The following is a 22,293-nucleotide window of genomic DNA, read 5'->3' on the forward strand; positions in this document are numbered from 1 at the left end:
TTCTAAGCAGTGAATTCGTATTATCCGGATAGTCGCGATATGCTGAGAAGTATCCCTCACGATGTAGAATAAATATGATTAATTAATTAATCATATTTAATAAATTAGAGAAATTATATAAATAATGATAAAATAGTTTTATTATTATTTATTTCTACTACCGGCTTAATAATGAACCTACAGGGTCACACCATAAAAAGAGAATGATTTAATGGTGGAGAAATTAATTAATAATGGCTGATAATTATTTATTTATGAAATAAATAATTAATTGGCAAATTTAATAATTGATTAAATGAGATTTAATTGATTATAAATTAATTAAGAAAAGTTCTTAATATTATTAATTAAGAATTTAATTTGGAAATTAAATCAAGAGAGAGAATTATTTCTAAAGTGTTTAGAAAAAGGATTAATAATTAAAAGGTGTTTTAATTATTAATGAGAATAATAAATGGGTTAATAATAATAATATTTTATGGGAAAATTTCAGCTGAAAATTTGGCCTATAAATATACTATTATAAACCCTATTTTTATTCTAACCCGAACCCAAAAGTTTTTAGAAAACCTAATTCTCTCCACCTCCTCCTCCTCCTTAACGTCGTTTTCTTGGTGGATACCGGTGGAGTGCTTCACGTTTGAGGAGCAGCTGCTAAGGATCTCCGATCATTGCTTTTGGATCGCTATTAAAGGTTAGTAATCGATTCATATATTTTAATCACGATTTATATGCTTTTATTTGGATTTAATATGTGTAAAAGTGTTTTACCATGCCTCCGCTGCGATTAAAATCCATCAATGGTATCAGAGCTTAGGTTGTATGCATATAGATCTGTGGTAAAAATTTCAGAATTTTATGTGCTTGTATGAATTAATTATGATTTTTACAAGTTATATCATGAATTAATTTTGTCTGATGAGAAATCATTTCTCAGAATTATTTTGAATGTTGATATGGGTTCTACAAGTGTTGTAGATCGTCTGGGTATTTTTCTTATAATTTTATGATGTATAGATTTTTTATTATGAATTTTTGAAGATTTTGCAATTAAATTCGTAATTAAATAATCATATATATATAAATTGTAAGTATATATATATTATGCATCTGCTGCTGTTTGTTTGCTAATGTTGAAAAAGAAAAGCACATGATATGTGCTGCTGTGTGAAGAGAAAACACAGAAGTCAGGTACGGCTGCACGGAGTTCGAGAAGAAGCTGTCAGGCGGCTGCTGCAGGCGCGTGTGGCGCACGCGCGCGCGGGGGGTGTCGCGCATTCCGGGAATGCGTTACACCCTGTGCGGAATGCGCGACACCCTGTGGCGTATTCACGGAATGCGTTACACCTTTTAATGGCTTAAAAGGCTTGTAACGCATCACCAGAATGCGTTACAGAGCTAGTAACGCGTTCCTGTAATGCGTTACAGCCCATCTGTTATTTTTAAATTTGATTTCTGGGAGTTTCGTAACTCCGTTTTGGGCGTGCAATATATCGTTGGATTCGTTTTTCCGAGACGGATCTAATGGAGTGATCAAAATTTAGTTTATATAAAAGTTTTGAACTGTTTATATTTCCGAAAGTGTTTTAAAGCTATTTTTGACTGTTTTAATTGCTTTTAAATGCTTCATGTGATACATAGAGATGTATAATGCTTAGACCAATATGCTAGATGATGTAACATGCCTACCTTGATGTTTATTCATGTTGATATATGTGATATATGCTTAGTTTATCATGCGATGATAGATTTAGGTGAACTTAAATGAACATAAGGCGCTTGTTAGACAATCTAGTATCGTGAAATTGTTTCATAACCTTAATAATAATATTATAAATACAATCATGAGATTCTTGTGTTTATGAAACACGTAATTGAATATGAATTTTCGATATGAGAGAAAGGATGATTCTGTCAACAACAGATTTCTATCTGTAAGAAAGGGTTATTAAGTGACGCCTCTTGACAATGCTCCACCCGATCTGGGAATCATCTGATTATTGATTATTGATTTGAAATATTTAATTTAAAAGGAAGAATCTCTTTATAATATGATTATGATTATAATGTAATATAATCCCTCTAAAATTAAATAATATCAAGTAGTAATTGGCCAATGACACAACGGGCTTGTGTCGGTCATAGCCTTCCAACATGATAGAAAAGTAGTTCTTATTTTTAAATCATTGTCGGTTCGTGCTACAGCCGAGGGCTTTGATTTCGAAATAAGAAATACTTGTCTATTACATAGAGATGTGTACATTTAATAAGAATCTAAAGGTCGGTACGTGCCACAGCCGTGGGCCGTTGGAGACTGATTCAAATGTACGGAATGTTGGGTTAGACTTGACTTAGAATATTGAGTTTGTCGTGCCACAGCCGTGACTCAATTATTCAAGAGGCTAAAGTTTGATTAGGAAATAACATAAGATGTAATTGACAAGAGTTGTCTGCCTATTGAACATTACATGGCGGTTCGTGCTACAGCCGGGGTTGTGTAATGAAATGTAGGATCCCTATTCCCACTAGCATTATGAATGCTTAATTTTTTCACGTAGGGGGTTGAATAAATTAGATAAACTAGTGGGAGCCACTTATGAATAAAGACCCGATTCATATAGTGTTTTAAAATGAAATCGAATATTTGCTAAGTGTTGTTATGTGTTTATCATTTACAGATTTACAATATACATTATGTCTTCGGCACTATCACTCAGGAGCATACTGGATGCTCACAAGTTGACTGGTCCTAATTACGCCGACTGGCTTCGAAACTTGAGAATTGTTCTCAGGATTGAGAAGCTGGAATACGTGATTGACTCACCTAAGTCTACTGAACCTGCTATTGATGCACATAATGATGAACATGTTGTGTATCATAAATGGGTAGATGATGCAAATGTTGCTCAATGCATCATGCTAACTTCCATGAACATTGAGCTACAGAAGCAACATGAGCATATGGATGCTCACACTATCCTCATGCATCTACAAGAGTTGTATGATGTGGCAGGGAGGACAGCTCGATATGAGATATCGAAGGAGCTGTTCGGTTGTAGGATGTCTGAGGGATCATCTGTGAATGACCATGTACTTAAGATGATCAATTTGATTGAACGTCTTGGACAACTTGGTTTTGCCATGGATAGGGAGCTGAGCCAAGACTTGGTCTTGCAATCGCTTCCAAGTTCATTCTCGCAGTTTGTTGTGAACTTTCACATGAATAAGTTGGATGTCAGCCTGCCTGAACTCCACAACATGTTGAAGACTGCGGAATCAAATTTTCCCCCTAAGAAGAGTTCTTGTTCTTCTAATTGGTGAAGGTTCCAATCCTAAGAAAAGGAAGAGGAACCCTTCCAAGAAGAAGAAAGTAGGTGAGAAAATGCCGGTTTCACCAAAAGCTGAAGACCCCAAGAGCAAAGTTGTTTGCTTTCACTGTAACAAAGTGGGGCACTGGAAGAGGAACTGCAAGGTTTACCTTGCAGAATTGAAGAAGAAGAAGGGTAGTGAGACTACCGCTTCTGATTCAGGTATGTTCATGATAGAAGTGAATGTCATTAAATCAAATTTCTACTTGGGTATTAGATACCGCCTGTGGTTCTCATATCTGCAATTTGTTGCAGGGACTAAGGAGAAGTAGGACTCTTGAGGAAGAGGAGGTGATTCTACTGATGGAAAATGGAGCAAGAATTGCTGCTGAAGATGTAGAATCATTTCATTTATATATGCCTACGGGCAAGACTATTGTTTTAAATAATTGTTATTTTGTTCCCTCGATTGTGAGGAATATTATTTCTATTCCCATGTTAGACTTGGCTGGATTTTCATTTATTATTGAGAATAATGAATGTTCTATTCTTAGAGATAATATTCTTTATGGACGTGGTACTTTAAATAATGGTCTGTATAAATGTGACATAATTTACTTCAGATTGAACAAACTAATAAAAGAAAAGGGATGATGAAAATCTGACCTATTTATGGCACTGTAGGCTAGGTCATATTAGTGAAAATAGACTTCAGACATTGCATAAGGAAGGGTTACTAGACCCCTTTGATTTTGAATCATATCCTACATGCGAGTCTTGTCTATTGGGTAAAATGACCAAATCTCCATTTAGTGGACATGGAGAGAGGGCTGCAGATTTGCTAGGATTGGTACACACAGATGTATGTGGACCAATGTCTACGCATGCCATGGGTGGATTTTTCATACTTCATTACTTTCATGGATAATAGATCTAGATTCGGATATGTGTTTGATGAAACACAAGTCTGAAGCCTTTGAAAAGTTCAAAGAGTATAAGTATGAAGTGGAGAAACAAACCAAACATAGTATTATAATTCTTCGATTAGATCGAGGTGGTGAATACTTGAATGGAGAGTTTCTGGATTATCTCAAAGTAAATGGTATAGTCTCCCAGTGGACGCCTCCAGATTGGTATCTGAAAGGAGAAATCGAACTTTGTTAGACATAGTTCGGTCCATGATGAGCTATGCAAATCTTCCAGTATTCCTATGGGGTTATGCATTGGAAACCTCAGCATATTTACTGAATAAGGTGCCTTCCAAATCTGTTCCTCAAACTCCGTATGAGATATGGAAAGAAAGGAAACCGAGTCTTAAACACGTTAAGATTTGGGGATGTCCAGCTTATGTCAAGAAAGTTGACCAAGATAAGCTGGAATATCGATCCGTAAAATGTAGTTTTGTGGGATATCCTAAAGAGACTTTAGGGTATTACTTTTACACCGATCATCGGGTGTTTATCTCCAGACATGCTACCTTCTTGGAAAAGGAGTTTATCCTTGAAGGAAACAGTGGGAGCAAAATTGAACTTGATGAAGTTCAAGAAGCACAAACTACTACGGATCAAGTGGAAACACCTGTTCTGACTGAACAACCTTCTGTGGAACAGCCCATTCGTAGGTCAGAGAGAGTGTCTCGCCAACCTGAGAGGTATTATGACCTTGTCATTGAGAATGACAATGAGTTGTCAATCATTGATGAAGACGACCCTAAGACCTATAATGAGGCTATGAGTAGTGTTGACTCAGAGAAATAGCATAGTGCCATGAAATCCGGAATGAAATCTATGTATACGGGATACAAAAGAATGATTAGAGCAGATGGCCAGGTGGAGACCTTTAAGGCCAGGCTTGGGGCAAAAGAAATCAAACAAAGGCAATGGATTGACTTTGATGAAACCTTTTACCTGTAGCCCTGTTATAATCAGTTCAGATTTTGCTTGCGAATGCTGCTTACTACGACTATGAGATCTGACAAATAGCCAGATAGTTTTCTTTCCAAGAGAAATGAAAACCTAGTGTATAAGCTGCTGCGAACCATATGTGGTTTAAAGCAAGCTTCTCGTAGATGGAACATCCGTTTTGATGAGACAATCAAAGAGTTTGGTTTTATGAAAAACGTAGATGAACCATATGTCTACAAAAGGGTTAGTGGGAGCGCGATAACATTTCTTGTGTTGTATTGAATTAGAGTTGACACACATAACAACATAGCAGACCCACTCACAAAGCTACTTTATGAAAGTCACTTTGATCGTCATAAAGACTAGATGGGTATTAGATACCAGAGTGATTGGCTTTAGTACAAGTGGGAGATTGAAAGGAATATGTCCTAAGTCCAATCATGTATTAGGATTTAGAATAACTTTTATATATTCTGTTTTGATTTCATTGATATTAATAAAAGACTTGTTTTGTTTTTATTACGGGCTCTATCTATTTAAGTGTTTAAATAAGATATACCATAGTTTAGAGTAAAGTTTTTTATGGATTATGATGAGATCATAATAGTGAGACCTAAAAGATGATAACTCTAAACTTAAATAGTTCTTGATCATAGGATTACTAACTGGTAATTAATAATCCGCAAAGATCGGTACATACTATGCTTGCTTCATTTTGAAGGATGTCTGTTCTCATAGACATTTGTGTGGTGATACTATAGCTAGTATGTAGGTGCATATTATAGAATAAGTTCACTGAACATGACTCGCACAACTGACCAACTGATGAAGTTCACTCACGTGTCAGTAGTTGTTCACATAGTGATAGTTATACAAGTATCCTTAGACTTGAGGTCATCATAGTCATCTTGTGTACACTGAACTATGCTTTGGTTTAGTTCTTAGTCTCCAGGGACAATTATTAAGGCTCTACTGGGTATAGGAATTTGTACACGAAGATAGTGTATGATCAATAAAGGATCTACCCCTTCCAGTGAAGGAAGCGAATGTTCAAGGCTGATCCACTTATGCTAGTTCAGGAATCTCTGGCCAGAGTGAATGAAATTTGAAAGGAGTTTCTAATTTACATAGAACTAAGCATAGTAAATGGTAAGCAAGTGATTAAATTAGATAAGCTTGACACAAGATCCATGCCTTGTATTTAATCAAGACATTGTAGGATAGAAGGAGTTTATTGTACGGTAACTATTCACTGAATAGGTTCTTGGTATTCTAAGCAGTGAATTCGTATTATCCGGATAGTCGCGATATGCTGAGAAGTATCCCTCACGATGTAGAATAAATATGATTAATTAATTAATCATATTTAATAAATTAGAGAATTTATATAAATAATGAAAAAATATTTTTATTATTATTTATTTCTACTACCGGCTTAATATTGAACCTACAGGGTCACACCATAAAAAGAGAATGATTTAATGGTGGAGAAATTAATTAATAATGGCTGATAATTATTTATTTATGAGATAAATAATTAATTGGCAAATTTAATAATTGATTAAATGAGATTTAATTGATTATAAATTAATTAAGAAAAGTTCTTAATATTATCAATTAAGAATTTAATTTTGGAAATTAAATCAAGAGAGAGAATTATTTCTAAAGTGTTTAGAAAAAGGATTAATAATTAAAAGGTGTTTTAATTATTAATGAGGATAATAAATGGGTTAATAATAATAGTATTTTATGGGAAAATTTCAGCTGAAAATTTGGCCTATAAATATACTATTATAAACCCTATTTTTATTCTAACCCGAACCCAAAAGTTTTTAGAAAACCTAATTCTCTCCACCTCCTCCTCCTACTTAACATTGTTTTCTTGGTGGATACCGGTGGAGTGCTTCACGTTTGAGGAGAAGCTGCTAAGGATCTCCGATCGTTGCTTTTGGATCACTATTAAAGGTTAGTAATCGATTCATATGTTTTAATCACGATTTATATGCTTTTATTTGGATTTTATATGTGTAAAAGTGTTTTACCATGCCTCCGCTGCGATTAAAATCCATCAATTCTGATGTCAGTAAATATTAAGGATGAACTACATGCTTGATAAGCCTCACTTATCTGAAGAAAATAAAAGAAAAGAAAAGAATTGAAGTCAGGTACTCCTTTGAGATCTAGAGTAAATATGTGGAAGGGAAGGCCTAAGTGCATTGCTGGTATTAAGTTATATGCATTAGAAAAGTAAATAAATTTTTCCTGGTGACTTTTCACATTCTCTGATTACCGGAGAAATACTCTGATAACAGCATAAATTTTGATAGCAGTTTTAACTCATTTACACTGAGAAGCCACTATAAAATAATGTCAAAAGATGCATAAAATGAGCACAAACAGTTGAGGTGGATTCTTGTATAAATTTATTCTATAGTAGACTTCACAATTAAAGACAGATTTTAAGCATTTTTCTTAGTTATGCCTTATTTCTAAGATATCTGAAGTCTATCAGACTTTAATCTTTATCTGATCATTTGCAAATGCACACACTCTCACTCCATATGAATGATGAAAATTACCGTGGTGATTAAGTTGTTTCTGACAAACAGTTAAGTATTATTTGCATAAATTCTGAGGACAAGTTCTGATGAAAGTTCTGATGATTAAACTCTAAAGAAACAAGTCAGTATTTTCGTGAAGAATCACAGAAACAGACATTCACTTTTTGAGTACAGAAGCCATATTCTAATGACTGTTAAGTTCTGATAATAGTCAAGTTCTGATGCAAATCCTGATGGAAACTCTGATGCTTACGTGGCATGATTTAATTACTTGACTTATTTTTGGTGTTTACTGTAACAGTCATTTTTATCAGAAAATGATTAAGTGAGATAAAAATAGTGATAATCATTTAGTTAATGGGTTGCGTGTTTGTTTTGGTAACAGCATGTGAGCAATAATTACTGCACGTTTACCGTGCCCACTCATTACTGTTTTGACTGTTTCCATGTTGTCAGGTGTAAAAAGTCTGTTCTGCTTCACAAAAAATAGCTGTTGTCACGTGGAGTGTATAAATAAGAGAGTTAAACGATTTTAAAATATTTTACCTACTATTCTTATTTTCTAATCTCTCTTATTCTCTCTCACTCTCTAATATTCTCTGAAGCTATTTCTTACAGGCATTTTATCAAATACCTTTCGTACACACAACTCTTCACTTAATTTCTTACAGATATGACACCCAAGGACATCATCTTTAATGGAGCCAAGTTCGTCCCCAATAACTACATGGACATTCTTTGCAAGGATGAAGCTTCATCAGATCTTCACTTCATCCAAGACTTTCTTGCTCGAAGTGAGAATGGGTATGCTTTGACCCAACCACAATCACTCTCAGGAACTCAAATACTGGAGTTTTGGGGGAGTGGTATTTATGATGATGGTGGTGAAGCTGTGTAACACCCCCAAATCTGGGGTCGGGGATCCGGGTTGTCACGAGTTCCATTTCCCTTAATAACACCCAATCTTAATAAACAATCAACTACTCTGTACTGTGACCCCACAATAAACACACACACCACAAGTTATAGTCTCAGAGATGAATATCCAAAAATAACACGAGTCATTTTATTCCAAAATTATATGCCATTACACCTTAAAAGGGTTTTTGAATAAATTTACATTTCTTTGCCATTATTACAATTGATAAAGATACATAAGTCTGATACATCAAAAGTTGAAAGCCTAGCCTATTGGTAGTTCCTACCTCAGCTACAGCGACATCAACGCCTATAGGAAACTGCGAAACGTTTCCTATCCGCTCGTGAATTGGGAGCTTGGTCTTGTTCATCTTGTCTATCTGATGTTGTGTGATGAAAGAAGAAAGCAAGGGTGAGCAACAAGCCCACCAAAATAATATGTATACTGATTAACAATATATGAGCATTCTCATAGTACTCATGAAAGTCTTGGTCAAAAGAAATGAACCAAACTGATATCTTAACGCGATCTAGTCGCAAAATATTCAGTATATATCTATACGTATATATACTTTTCACAATCTTTGAAATCCTCTGACATGTATAATATACACACAGTTCCAGTTTATAACTGTATAAAAATATCGTTGCAAGGTGATCTCATATATCTAACCTTGTCTCAACATTTTTCTGAAAATCTTTGTCATGCATAAGATAATCATTTACTAGATATAAGTTGAAAAGATGAAGTTACAAGATACTCCAATATACTTATATCTTTTCCGAATACTACTTGAACTACCACCGTTCAAGTTATAAACAGTTTCGAAAGTTCATCACATAGATGAGACTACAAGATAAGACTTGAATAGATTCAATCTTTGAAATGTGGTTTAAAAGAAATGAAGTTACGAGATACTTCATTTGAGGGAAACATCATTATAACTGTTTGACCTTGTCAATGCTTCAGCAATCACCCATTCGTAGCCTTTCGATCGAATGCTCCAGGTAGTATTGCAGAAATATCCAAACTGGATGATGAACTCATTACGGGAGTTTGCCGCGCCAGGAAGACCACTTACGATGATCAGTCGTAGTAGTGCAACCCCACCATTTTCTACATGTAGAGGAGAACCGGTCGGATTTACTTGTCAACCGAACACTGGACTCCTAAGGAATGTAACGTCTTAGCGAAACTTCCAGGCCATTTGGGACAATATAATAAGGCTGGGCCGGCGCCACTCGACCACTTACGCCACTCCTAGTTCAGATGAAATCCATGACTCTGAAACGTAAAGCTCGTCCCCCCTTTCCCCAAGTAGAAACTTGTTGATATGGCTCCACCAAGAAGTCGTATCTAGTTGGAAAGGAAAACTCACCAATATTTCCCAGGCGATGCCTGTTAATGGATTAACTTGTTCCAAGAATTTTACTTCCCGAGTGTTGGGTAAGTAATCAAAAACTCTTTTATCAAAACAGCAACCTTGTTGCGAATATAAACACACCACAGAGCCGGATCCCTCAGGTTTTGAGCGAGTATTTAAATCCCCTTTGAAAGGAGGATCTTAAATATAAATATGAGTTTTTGGGATCCGCCCTAACCTTTAAAAATCATTTTGAAGACTCGAAAACATTTTTAAGAATGTTTGGAGTGATGCTGATTTAATAAAATAAATCAGTCCCAATATATTAGAAAATATCTGAATATTATTATTTAAATAATATTCTCATAAAGAATAATCTTTATAAAAATAATTGAAGTAGAAGTTTTAAAACTTATACTTGCAATGAATATTAAATAACCAAAGATATACTTATATGAAAGTACTATCTTTATTTGAATAATCAAAAGTGAGTTTGATTATCGACACATTATTCCTTAATAAAATAAAGAATAATAATTAGTAATTAGTCAGAGTCATAAGTCCTCGAATGAATATTCAAAATAATATTCATTAATAAAATAAACGGAGTCATAAGCCCTCGAATGAATATTCAAAATAATATTCATTAAATAAAATAAACGGAGTCATAAGTCCTCGAATGAATATTCAAAATAATATTCATTAAATAAAATAAACGGAGTCATAAGTCCTCGAATGAATATTCAAAGTAATTTTCATTAATAAAAATAAAGTTATCGAATAAACCTTATTCGGATAATAGTCTTGAAAACTATTCATATATATATATATATAAATATATATATATTATACTCGGGAACATCGACTCCCGGTTTTAGAAAAATGTTCACCTTTGGGTCCCCTATACTAAGGGTATACGCAAATACCGCTTATCTCTAGCATATGTATTATCAACTGAAGCAACAAATATATGTATCAAGATTACGAAACAGGCATGCATATATACCATATCACATGCTACAATATATCGCAAGAATTTGCTAATTAACCATCATGCATCTATCACAAGATAATGCATATATATATATGTATACATCACAACAACAGTATAACGGGTAGAAAACTTGCCTGAGTGCTCCCGGATAAACTTAAGCTTAGAGTGGGTCCGATAACCTATGAACAACAACATAAGATGGAATTAAACCCCGGTCGCTTAAGAAACTAGACTTTAACCAATTGAACCCTAAAGTTCGCTTATGGTCACTCCTACGCTTAACGAATCACCTAAGTCGTTCGAGTACCCTCGGCTCCACCATTTTTAATAAATTAACCATTAAGAGTTTTAAGGAGATTCTTTCGCGAGTACCTTACCAACTGCCTAATACACTTAACATAATTGTTTCATACCCCAATTAGTCATTTAAAGTCCTTAACCAAGGTTTCAAAGTAAGGCGAGGGGTAATGGTTCGGTCGCGAAATGCCGTTACTTAAAACGGTCGTTTCTCCTAAACCGTACATCGGATTCAAACAAACCACATATCAAAACGAAGCTCGTAATATGAACTATCTAATCATGGCAATGGTCAAAACCTAACAGTGAGTTCTCGGGTCCTGATGTTATGAGCAAAAATAGTCTAAAGTAAATCGGACATTACGACGGCTATGTTTACGCGATTACCAATTTTTATTCTACTCCAAACCAACCACCAATCAACCACAATTCATTCATACAACCAAAATCCATCTATACCATACTACAACAGCCCCAACAAATCAATATTACCAATTCATACTTATTTCTCAATCATGAACTAAGAGTTTACTTAAGTTCATTAACTAATAACCAAGATTTCCAACTCCAAAAACATCACAAAACCAACCAATCTCTAAACACACAATAATCATGCCTCTCATCAACTAAACTACTCATAACAAGCTCTAAACATGATTACACACCCATTACACTAACCCATCATCTAAACATTAGGAAATCTAAACAACAAAACTTAAGACTAAGATCATGAAGAGTTATACCTTCCTTGAAGCTTTTAATCCATGAAAGATCCTTGGAATGCTCATGGAAGCCTTAATCTAACCTCCTACAGTTAGGGCGAAAACACGCGCTAATATTCACGCAAGTATACGCGTTCACAAGTAATATAGAATACTTTCTAGTTCGTTCCCTCAGAGACTCAGACTAAATTATTGTCTAATTAAACTCACTCACCAATGTATGATTACTTCTCAATGTTAAGATAATAACACTTAAAATTGTTGATTAAATATTAACTATAATCAACTACTTAATAAACCACTTAACTAACACTTCAATTTATCAATAATAAAACACTCATGAGATCACAACTTCATTATTACTTCCTTCTATAGCCATTGTTATTACCTTTAGCATGTGACAGTGATGATATTAATCGAATAACACGAAACTGATAAAAGCCAACTTTCATTGTACTAATACCATTCTACCAAGCATCCACAATTAAGATAGAAGTTGAATAGTCATCAATTATGTTGAGTTCCTATATGTCTACAGAAATTGAAAACACAACGATTTAAGCACAAGTTATTCTTTTTTTATTATATAGGGCAAATAAAACTGTTAGAGTTACCCATTAATCATGCACAACGTACATGAACCTATGCTAGCATGGCAAGTTCTAAATCTCAAGATCCACCGTCGCTTCACTAGAGATTAACACCCTATCTTATATGTTCGCGACGCACATAAGACGAATACGCACAACCAATATTAGATATCATGCAATCATCACTCACTAAAGTATTAAACAATTAACTAAAGAATTCCATAATAAATCCGTTGCAACCCCATGATCACGATTAGCCCATAATAGAACTTATCGCCATCATGGGTTTATATGAAATCATGATAAACAAACACAAGAAAATAATAACTACACTAATTATATTAAAACAAAGTACGTCACAAGAGTAAATAAGTCAAAGCAAGAAAACTAGCATCTAACATTACAACAAAACAAAAATCACAAGAAAATATGCTTCCTCTTCGTTACGGTGTGCTAAATCGGTCTTCTTCCTTATCTCCTTCGCTTCTTGCGTAAAACACAATCTTCTTTTTTTTCAACCCCCCTGTGAAAACGTCTCAAATCTACTTATATAATAGTCCCATAAAACTTAGATTACATAGAAGTTGGAAGCCAAACAGAAGTAGAAGTCTAAAATAATTCAGCAAAATTCCCGACCCTGCGCGGCCGCTCAGTATAGCTGCGCGGGCGCGCAGGTTGCTGCGCGGCCGCTCAGCATAGCTGCGCGGGCGCGCAGGTTGCTGCGCGGCCGCTCAGCATAGCTGCGCGGGCGCGCAGGCCTCTACTAAAAAAATCCAAGTTTGCTCCGTTTCTTCGCCGTAATCTGCCCATTCCTTTCCTCTCGCAATGGTGAACACATGCCAAGGCTTATTCTTGATGATTCCTCCCCCGAAATGTAACTAATACCCTGAAATGCATAAACACTAGAAAAACGCATCAAATACACAAAATACTTGATTTCAAGACACCAATTTAAGCCATTTTAAGACGTTCTAAGTGGTATAAAATGCCACTTATCACACCCCCAAACTTAAATCGATGCTTGCCCTCAAGCGTCACAGACTCAAAAACAAATAAAAATATGCATGAATGCAATCTATATGAAAATGCAGCGATCCCCCTTACTACAATTAATCAACCAAATTGCCACATCTCAACGAATGCAGTTAGACAACTAAAGATCAATAAACTCATGCAAACGGATATACAGCCAGAAACGTGGTGTGTGCAAATGCTTAACAGATATGCTTCGGAAATAGACCAATTACTATGACTAGACTATCCTCAAGGCAATCCTACGATTATACAAAGAATAAAAATTCTAGGCACAAAGTGATATACAACACTACAAGAACTCTGGAGCTTACTACGGAATCGTGCTTTTTATTTACAACTCAAATGCTTATTTGACCGTGCAATGAGTGAGGTCCACAAAAGACTTGTACAATGATATCCATGTAACGAGCGTTAGGTTAGCGGATCCCAGACTCTAAAAGCCTTAGGTCGCTAGGCACAAAGTCCCCTAAGAACTTAATAACTCGAATACCAAAGAGCCCACTCTTGATCAATTATGCCAATTTTTTTTTTTTTTTTTCTGAGCAAGTGCGTTTCGCTCCATCTTGCTCAACCCTAGACTACTCGCAACATATGCGAGCCGGCTACTAGCCGTTTGACGCCTAGCCACAACTAGCAACAACTTCCATATTTTTTTTCTCCAAAATTTTTCTTTTTCATGTCTTTATCACTAAGAACCTATAATCGAATTCTAAGCATAATAAGTAGATTGACCTTGAAAACAACCAAATCATAACACAATCTAGCCCTTTCGCATTCTCTAAGACTTAGTGGACTTACAATTGTTTCTAGCATGCATATCAACCTACACAACTTAATATCACTTTAATGCTATCACTACACTCGCATCAATATCACAATTCAGTCGATAAATCATTGCAAAAGGGATCATGGTAAATGCATGAGCTACATGACATTCATAAAAAAAAAACTATATGGCATAAATTATGCAACTATATGAACTAAACTATCATGAATATGCAACTAAATGACACACACACAATATTCCTTAACTACCACCCCCAAACTAAAAATCTTCACTGTCCTCAGTGAAAGTAGTAGAAAGGAACACAGGGTATACCTACTCGGAGTCATCATCATCATCACCCTCAGTGGGTGGAGTATCAGGCGGCGGGTATGCAGAGTCCTCACCAAAAACTGGCCACTGGATATCAGCTCCAAGGCCTTTAAAAGCAGTCCCTAATGCAAGGGTGAGCTCCTGAGCAAACCTGCTCTACGTCTCATACATGGCATCCATCCGCCGTGAAAGCCTCCTATACTGGGCATCAACCATCCCAGCACCCTCCTGAGCTCTCGAAGAACCAGCCTAATCACGCCCTGGCCTAGCCATAGTAGCACCTCGTGCTGGACGCCCTCCTGGAAGACGATAACCCAGCCCATGCTCCTCAGGCTCACCACCGGTCCACTCCTGCATCCCATTCAGAGTGCCAGAATCAATCGGAGCGGCTGGCAACTGCAACTGCTCATGAGCCGGCCAGTTCACTCCCACTGCTCGGCATAGCTTCGTAACCGTAGATGCATAAGGGATGTTCATATGCTTTGCTCCCCTCAAAAACTTCAGAATTCCTTGGTAGATAAACTCACCAAGGTCCATATAGTACTCCTCATTCAGAATTCCCCACAACAGCTGTGCTCTCTCAACTGTGACCTCGTGTGCATGCGAAGAAGGCAAAATATTAGCATAAATAAATGCATTCCATGCACGGGCATACCTGTTCATGGCGATCGCCGGAAAGTGACGATACTCATTATTGCCTGTACTGCGGGTCCAAACTGTACCCGGTCGACAGAGAGTCGCACAAATCAAATCCAAGTCAAAATCTTCAGCAGTCTTTTCATTCCAGTTCTCCTCCTCGGGCTTCCTCTCTCGCTGTCCAATCACACGGCGAATCGCCGCAGGATGATAATCAATCGTCAGCCCACGGACCACAGAAAACCCATTCTTTTCGGCCTTCGCGTTCGCGTAGAACTCGCGAACAACGCTCATCGGTACCGCTTCGGGTGACTCACAAAAAGCTATCCACCCCTTTTCTGCAATCATGGGTAACAACTCACCATCCCTCCCCGATGGTAAAAACCCCCTCTCCTTCAGAATCGGCTTACCCAACAGCCTAGTGTACTCCTCCTCCGCGGCTCTGTCAGTTAACCGAGGCCTTGCAGCAGTACCCCTCGATGAATCAGCAGTAGGAACTGTGCTGCTGCTGTCAATAGTGCGTGCTCTCTTGGGTGCCATTGATTCGTGAATAAAAGCGTGTAAGAACTGATATTTGATGTTTGTGTGAGGGTTTAAGTGTAGGAAGTTTTGTGGGAGATATGTAGGATAGGTGTATGTATATATAGGGTGTGGATTAGATTAGGGTTTGGGAATTAAGGGATAAAATGATGGGGTAGTGGGAACAAATCGTGGGTTTATGGGCTAAAACTGTTTTTGTGTTTTTTTTTTCTGAACTGTAAAAAAATTTCTAATCCTCGACCCCTGCGCGGCCGCTCAGCATAGCTGCGCGGGCGCTCAGCTTGCTGCGCGGCCGCTCAGCTTAGCTGCGCGGGCGCGCAGGGGGTCACTGGAAATTTTTTTTTTCAGCCCCTGTTTTCTGATTTTTTTGTGTTTTTGGATAGGTTATTAACTTCTAAGGGTTCCTGTAACAATAATTCATGGGTTGCCTCCCACGCAGCGCTTCTTTTTCGTCATTAGCTTGACGTTTCGTACCCTGCTCAAGTAGTCAACAAAATGGCACTAACCACTTCTCGGTTTGCCATGTCCCCATAGTAGTGCTTCAACCGCTGACCGTTAACCTTGAATGCTTGGTCCAGATCATTCTCAAAAATTTCCACCGCTCCATGTGGAAACACAGTTTTAACAATAAAAGGTCCAGACCACCTTGATTTCAACTTCCCAGGAAAAAGTCAGAGCCGAGAGTTGAATAAGAGAACTTGTTGCCCTGGCACAAATAACTTTGGATGTAGCTTCCTATCGTGCCACCTCTTCACCTTTTCCTTATACATTTTGTTATTTTCGTACGCTTGAAGTCGAAATTCATCCAGTTCATTAAGCTGAAGCATTCTTTTCTTACCAGCTGCATCTAAATCCAGGTTCAACTTCTTCAATGCCCAGTAGGCCTTATGCTCAAGCTCCGCAGGTAGATGACATCCCTTACCGTACACCAACTGGAACGGTGACATCCCAAGTGGAGTTTTGTATGCTGTTCTGTAAGCCCAAACAGCTTCATCGAGCTTTAAAGACCAATCCTTCCTTAACGGACAAACAACCTTCTCTAGAATGCGCTTTATCTCTCTGTTAGACACTTCCGCTTGACCATTTATTTGCGGATGATAGGCAGTAGCTACTCGATGATTCACATTATAACGCTGCATCATAGAAGTGAACTTACGGTTGCAAAAATGCGATCCTTCATCACTTATGATTACCCGAGGTGTTCCAAACCTTGTGAAAATTTGCTTATGAAGAAAATTTAGCACTGCCTTTGCATCATTTGTCGGTAAAGCTTTAACTTCGACCCATTTTGAGACATAATCGACTGCCAGCAAGATGTACTGATTATTGCAAGACGAGATAAAAGGCCCCATGAAATCGATTCCCCATACATCAAAGACCTCGACTTCAAGCATCATATTTAATGGCATTTCATCCTTCCTTGACAAATTTCCCACTCTTTGGCAACGATCACACCTTAAAACAAACTGATGAGCATCCTTGAACAAAGTAGGCCAGAAAAAACCTGCTTATAGAATACGAGCTGCCGTCTTCTCACCGCCATAGTGTCCACCATAAACCGTGGAATGGCAGTCTCGTAATATCCCCTCCGTCTCACAGAACGGGATACATCTCCTGATGATCTGGTCAGCTCCCTGTCTAAACAAATATGGTTCATCCCACATATACCACTTCACCTCATGCAGAAACTTCTTCTTTTGAGCGGATGTCAAATTAGGAGGCATTATATTGCTGACGAGATAGTTTACAATATCTGCAAACCATGGTTCTTCCTCCTGAATTGCAAACAGCTGCTCATCCGGAAAAGATTCATTGATTAACGTCCTATCTTATGAAGTAGAATCGGGATTCTCCAACCTAGAGAGATGGTCAGCTACTTGATTCTCAGTACCTTTTCTATCTTTGATCTCTAATTCAAATTCTTAAAGTAAAAGCACCCAACGAATGAGTCTCGGCTTCGAATCCTTCTTAGAAACCAGATAGCGAATAGCTGCATGATCAGTGAATACTGTTACTTTCGTACCAAGCAGATAAGATCGAAATTTCTCAAAGCCAAATACTATAGCCAAAAGCTCCTTCTCAGTAGTGGTGTAGTTCAATTGGGCACCATTTAAAGTCTTACTCGCATAGTAGACCACATGGAAGAGATTTTTCTTGCGCTGTCCCAGAACTGCACCTACCGCATAATCACTCGCATCACACATCATCTCAAATGGTTCTGTCCAATCTGGTGCTGTAATGACTGGTGCCGTGATCAAACTCTTCTTGAGAGTCTCGAATGCTGCCAAACATTCATCATCAAATTTGAACGGCACATCTTTCTCAAGCAAATTGCACAACGGCTTAGATATCTTTGAAAAGTCCTTGATGAATCGCCGATAAAAACCTGTATGACCAAGAAAACTACGGATTCCTTTCACAGAATTAGGTGGGGGAAGATTTTCAATGACTCCCACCTTGGCCTTGTCCACCTCCAGACCCTTGCTAGAGACCTTATGCCCAAGGATAATGCCTTCACGCACCATAAAGTGACATTTCTCTCAATTAAGCACCAAATTAGTTTCCACGCATCTTTTGAGTACGGTGCGCAGATTATTCAAACATTCATCATATGAGTGTCCAAAGACGGAGAAGTCATCCATGAACACTTCGACGTTATTTCCAATCATGTCAGAGAATATAGCCATCATACATCTCTGAAAGGTGGCCGGGGCGCCACATAACCCAAACGAAACTCTGCGAAAAGCAAACGTTCCAAATGGACAAGTGAAGGTAGTCTTTTCCTGATCCTCTGGTGCAATACAAATCTGATTATACCCGGAATAACCATCCAGAAGACAAAAATACTCATGACCCGCCAATCTGTCAAGCATCTGATCAATAAATGGAAGAGGGAAGTGATCCTTCCTTGTGGCTTTGTTCAATTTTCTATAATCCATGCATACTCTCCATCCTGTAACTGTTCGAGTAGGGATGAGCTCATTCTTTTCATTTGCGACCACAGTGATACCTCCCTTCTTAGGTACACATTGTACGGGGCTCACCCACGAGCTGTCAGAAATAGGATAAATGATGCCTGCATCTAGCCATTTCAGAATTTCCTTCTTCACCACCTCCTTCATGATGGGATTCAGTCTTCGCTGCTGTTCCACAGTTGGCTTACTACCTTCCTCTAGCAGAATTTTATGCATACAATATGAAGGACTTATCCCCTTGATATCTGCTATGGTCCATCCTATAGCCGATTTGAATTCTCTCAAAATCCTTAAGAGCTTGTCTTCCTCACTACCTGAAAGGTCAGATGAAATAATAACAGGTAACGTAGATGAATCACCTAAAAAAGCATACCTCAAGTGTTCAGGTAATGGCTTGAGCTCCAAGGTAGGTGCTTCCTCTATTGATGGTTTGAGCTTCCCTTCGGCGTTCTTGAGGTCAGAAGTACCAAGAGATTCAAATGGTATGTCCAGCTTTCGCTTCCAGGGAGAAGCGTTCAGATATTGTAATTGCTCGTTGCTATCTTCATCATCGCTGTCAAAATCCCCCACTAAGGCCTTTTCCAATGCGTCAGACATTAGCATGTGATCGAGTTCCGAAGTAACCGCAGAATCAATCACATCCACTTTTAAGCACTCCTCATCTTCTGTAGGGAATTTCATTGCCTTGAATACGTTGAAGGTCACATCCTGATCTTGGACCCGCATAGTAAGTTCACCTTTTTGCACATCTATCAAGGTACGACCAGTAGCCAAGAAAGGCCTTCCCAAGATTATGGGAATCTTCTTATCTTCCTCAAAATCCAGAATAACAAAATCTGCAGGAAAGAAGAGCTTATCCACCTTGACGAGCACATCCTCAACTATGCCCCTTGGGTAAGTAATGGAACGGTCAGCCAATTGTAGTGACATGTATGTGGGTTTTGGATCAGGCAGATCCAGTTTTTTAAAGATCGACAACGGCATCAGATTAATGCTTGCTCCCAAATCACAAAGGCACTTGTCAAACGTCAGATTGCCAATTGTGCAAGGAATGGTGAAGCTCCCTGGATCTTTCAGCTTTGGTGGTAACTTTTGTTGCAGAACAGCGCTGCATTCTTCCGTGAGAGCAACGGTTTCAAGGTCATCCAGTTTCACCTTCCTTGAAAGAATAGTCTTCATAAACTTCGCATAACTAGGCATTTGTTCCAGAGCCTCAGCGAAAGGTATATTGATGTGAAGTTTCTTGAACACCTCCAGAAACTTCCCGAACTGTCTATCCAGCTTTTGTTGCTGCAATCTCTTAGGAAAAGGTGGTGGAGGATAGAGCTGTTTCTCCCCTGTATTAGCCTCAGGCAGAGTGTGTTCAACAGTAGTCTTCCTTGGTTCCGCCGCTTTCTCCTTTTGCTTAGATTCTTCACCTCTAATTTCAGCTTCTAATTCTTTTGCCTTTTCAGCATCAGCTACTTTTCCAGACCTTAAGGTAATAGCCTTGACTTGCTCTTTAGCTTCCTTCCTGCCTGGTACTTCCGTGTCACTGGGAAGAGTGCCAGGTTGACGATTGAGCACTGCATTGGCTAATTGACCGATTTGATTTTCCAAGGTCTTGATAGAAACCGCCTGACTCTTGCACAACAGCTTAAGTTCCTCAAAATCAGCACTAGTAGGTGCAGCTGCACTTCCCTGTTGAGGATATGATTGCCTTGTAGCATACTGCTGTGGTTGTTGGAATCCAGGTGGGTTAAACTGTTTACTCACTCCTTGCTGATATGGTGGCTGAATAGCATTCTGATTATTCCCCCAGCTGAAATTTGGATGATTTCTGTTGTTAGGATGATAGGTCGCTGGCACAGGCTGCTGTTGTCGCTGATAATTATTCACATACTGAACATATTCGTTTACAAGAGAACACTGATCCGTAGCATGAGAACCTGCACAAAGCTCACAAACCATAGCTATTTGATTAACTCCATACGTAGCCAAAGAATCAACCTTCATTGATAGCGCTTGGAGCTGGGCTGCAATAGCGGTGGCTGCATCAACTTCCAGAATACCTGCTACCTTGCCTGACGTCATCCTCTGAGTTGGGTTTTGATGCTCATTTGCAGCCATCGTCTCTATAAGATTATACGCCTCAGTATAGCTTTTAGCCCATAAGGCGCCTCCAGCTGCTGCATCGAGCATGGGCCGAGATTGAGCCCCCAAACCATTATAGAAACCAGTGATCACCATCCAATCCGGCATTCCATGATGTGGACATTTTCTCAACATTTCCTTGTAGCGTTCCCAAGCCTCGCACATAGATTCTGTAGGTTGCTGCGCAAACTGAGTAAGAGCACTCCTCATAGCAGCAGTCTTTGCCATCGGATAAAACTTCACCAGAAACTTTTGCGCAAGATCTTGACACGTAGTGATGGACCCAGCTGGTTCAGAATGTAACCAGTCTTTAGCCTTGTCCCTCAGTGAGAATGGGAAAAGCCTCAACTTGATAGCCTCATCAGTCACGCCATTATACTTAAAGTGCTGCAAATCTCGACAAAATTCCTTATGTGCATGTTGGGGTCTTCAGTTGCCGCTCCTCCAAAAGAAACAGAATTCTGCACCATCTGAATAGTGCCCGGCTTGATTTCAAAGGTGTTAGCTTGAATAGCCGGATGAAGGATGCTTGACTGAATGTCATCAATTTTAGGCCGAGAAAAATCCATGAGAGCTGGATCAGCTTGAACAATACGATCTCCCATGTTTACTGGTTCTTTCTGCTCAGTTCCTGAATCCGAATCCTCAAAATCTAACTTCTCCGAAATATCAAGAACTTCGTCTGTCTCCTCAGCTGTATCTAAAGTTCTCTTGCGAGCACGAGAACGAGTTTGCATAAACGCTTGCTAAAGTACCTGAAACACAACCGGAAAAAATAAGTAACTACTACGTCCTAATCACTGAGTCCTAATGACCAATGATGGTAAGTACATAAACTAAACAAATACGCCGAGTCCCCGGCAGCGGCGCCAAAAACTTGTTAGGGCGAAAACACGCGCTAATATTCACGCAAGTATACGCGTTCGCAAGTAATATAGAATACTTTCTAGTTCGTTCCCTCAGAGACTCAGACTAAATTATTGTCTAATTAAACTCACTCACCAATGTATGATTACTTCTCAATGTTAAGATAATAACACTTAAAATTGTTGATTAAATATTAACTATAATTAACTACTTAATTAACCACTTAACTAATACTTCAATTTATCAATAATAAAACACTCATGAGATCACAACTTCATTATTACTTCCTTCTATAGCCATTGTTATTACCTTTAGCATGTGACAGTGATGATATTAATCGAATAACACGAAAC

General features: G+C 38.2%; 1 non-coding gene across 1 annotated transcript; it reads left to right on the forward strand.

Annotated features, from left to right (window-relative positions):
- Positions 1–21,179: 21,179 nt before the first annotated feature.
- Positions 21,180–21,286, forward strand: LOC141669401 (small nucleolar RNA R71). The gene has a single exon (XR_012553687.1). It is a non-coding gene; the product is annotated as a small nucleolar RNA R71 (small nucleolar RNA).
- Positions 21,287–22,293: the final 1,007 nt, after the last annotated feature.

This window comes from Apium graveolens, chromosome 6, assembly GCF_009905375.1.
Source record: "Apium graveolens cultivar Ventura chromosome 6, ASM990537v1, whole genome shotgun sequence".
In the NCBI taxonomy this organism is placed as follows: Eukaryota; Viridiplantae; Streptophyta; class Magnoliopsida; order Apiales; family Apiaceae; genus Apium; species Apium graveolens.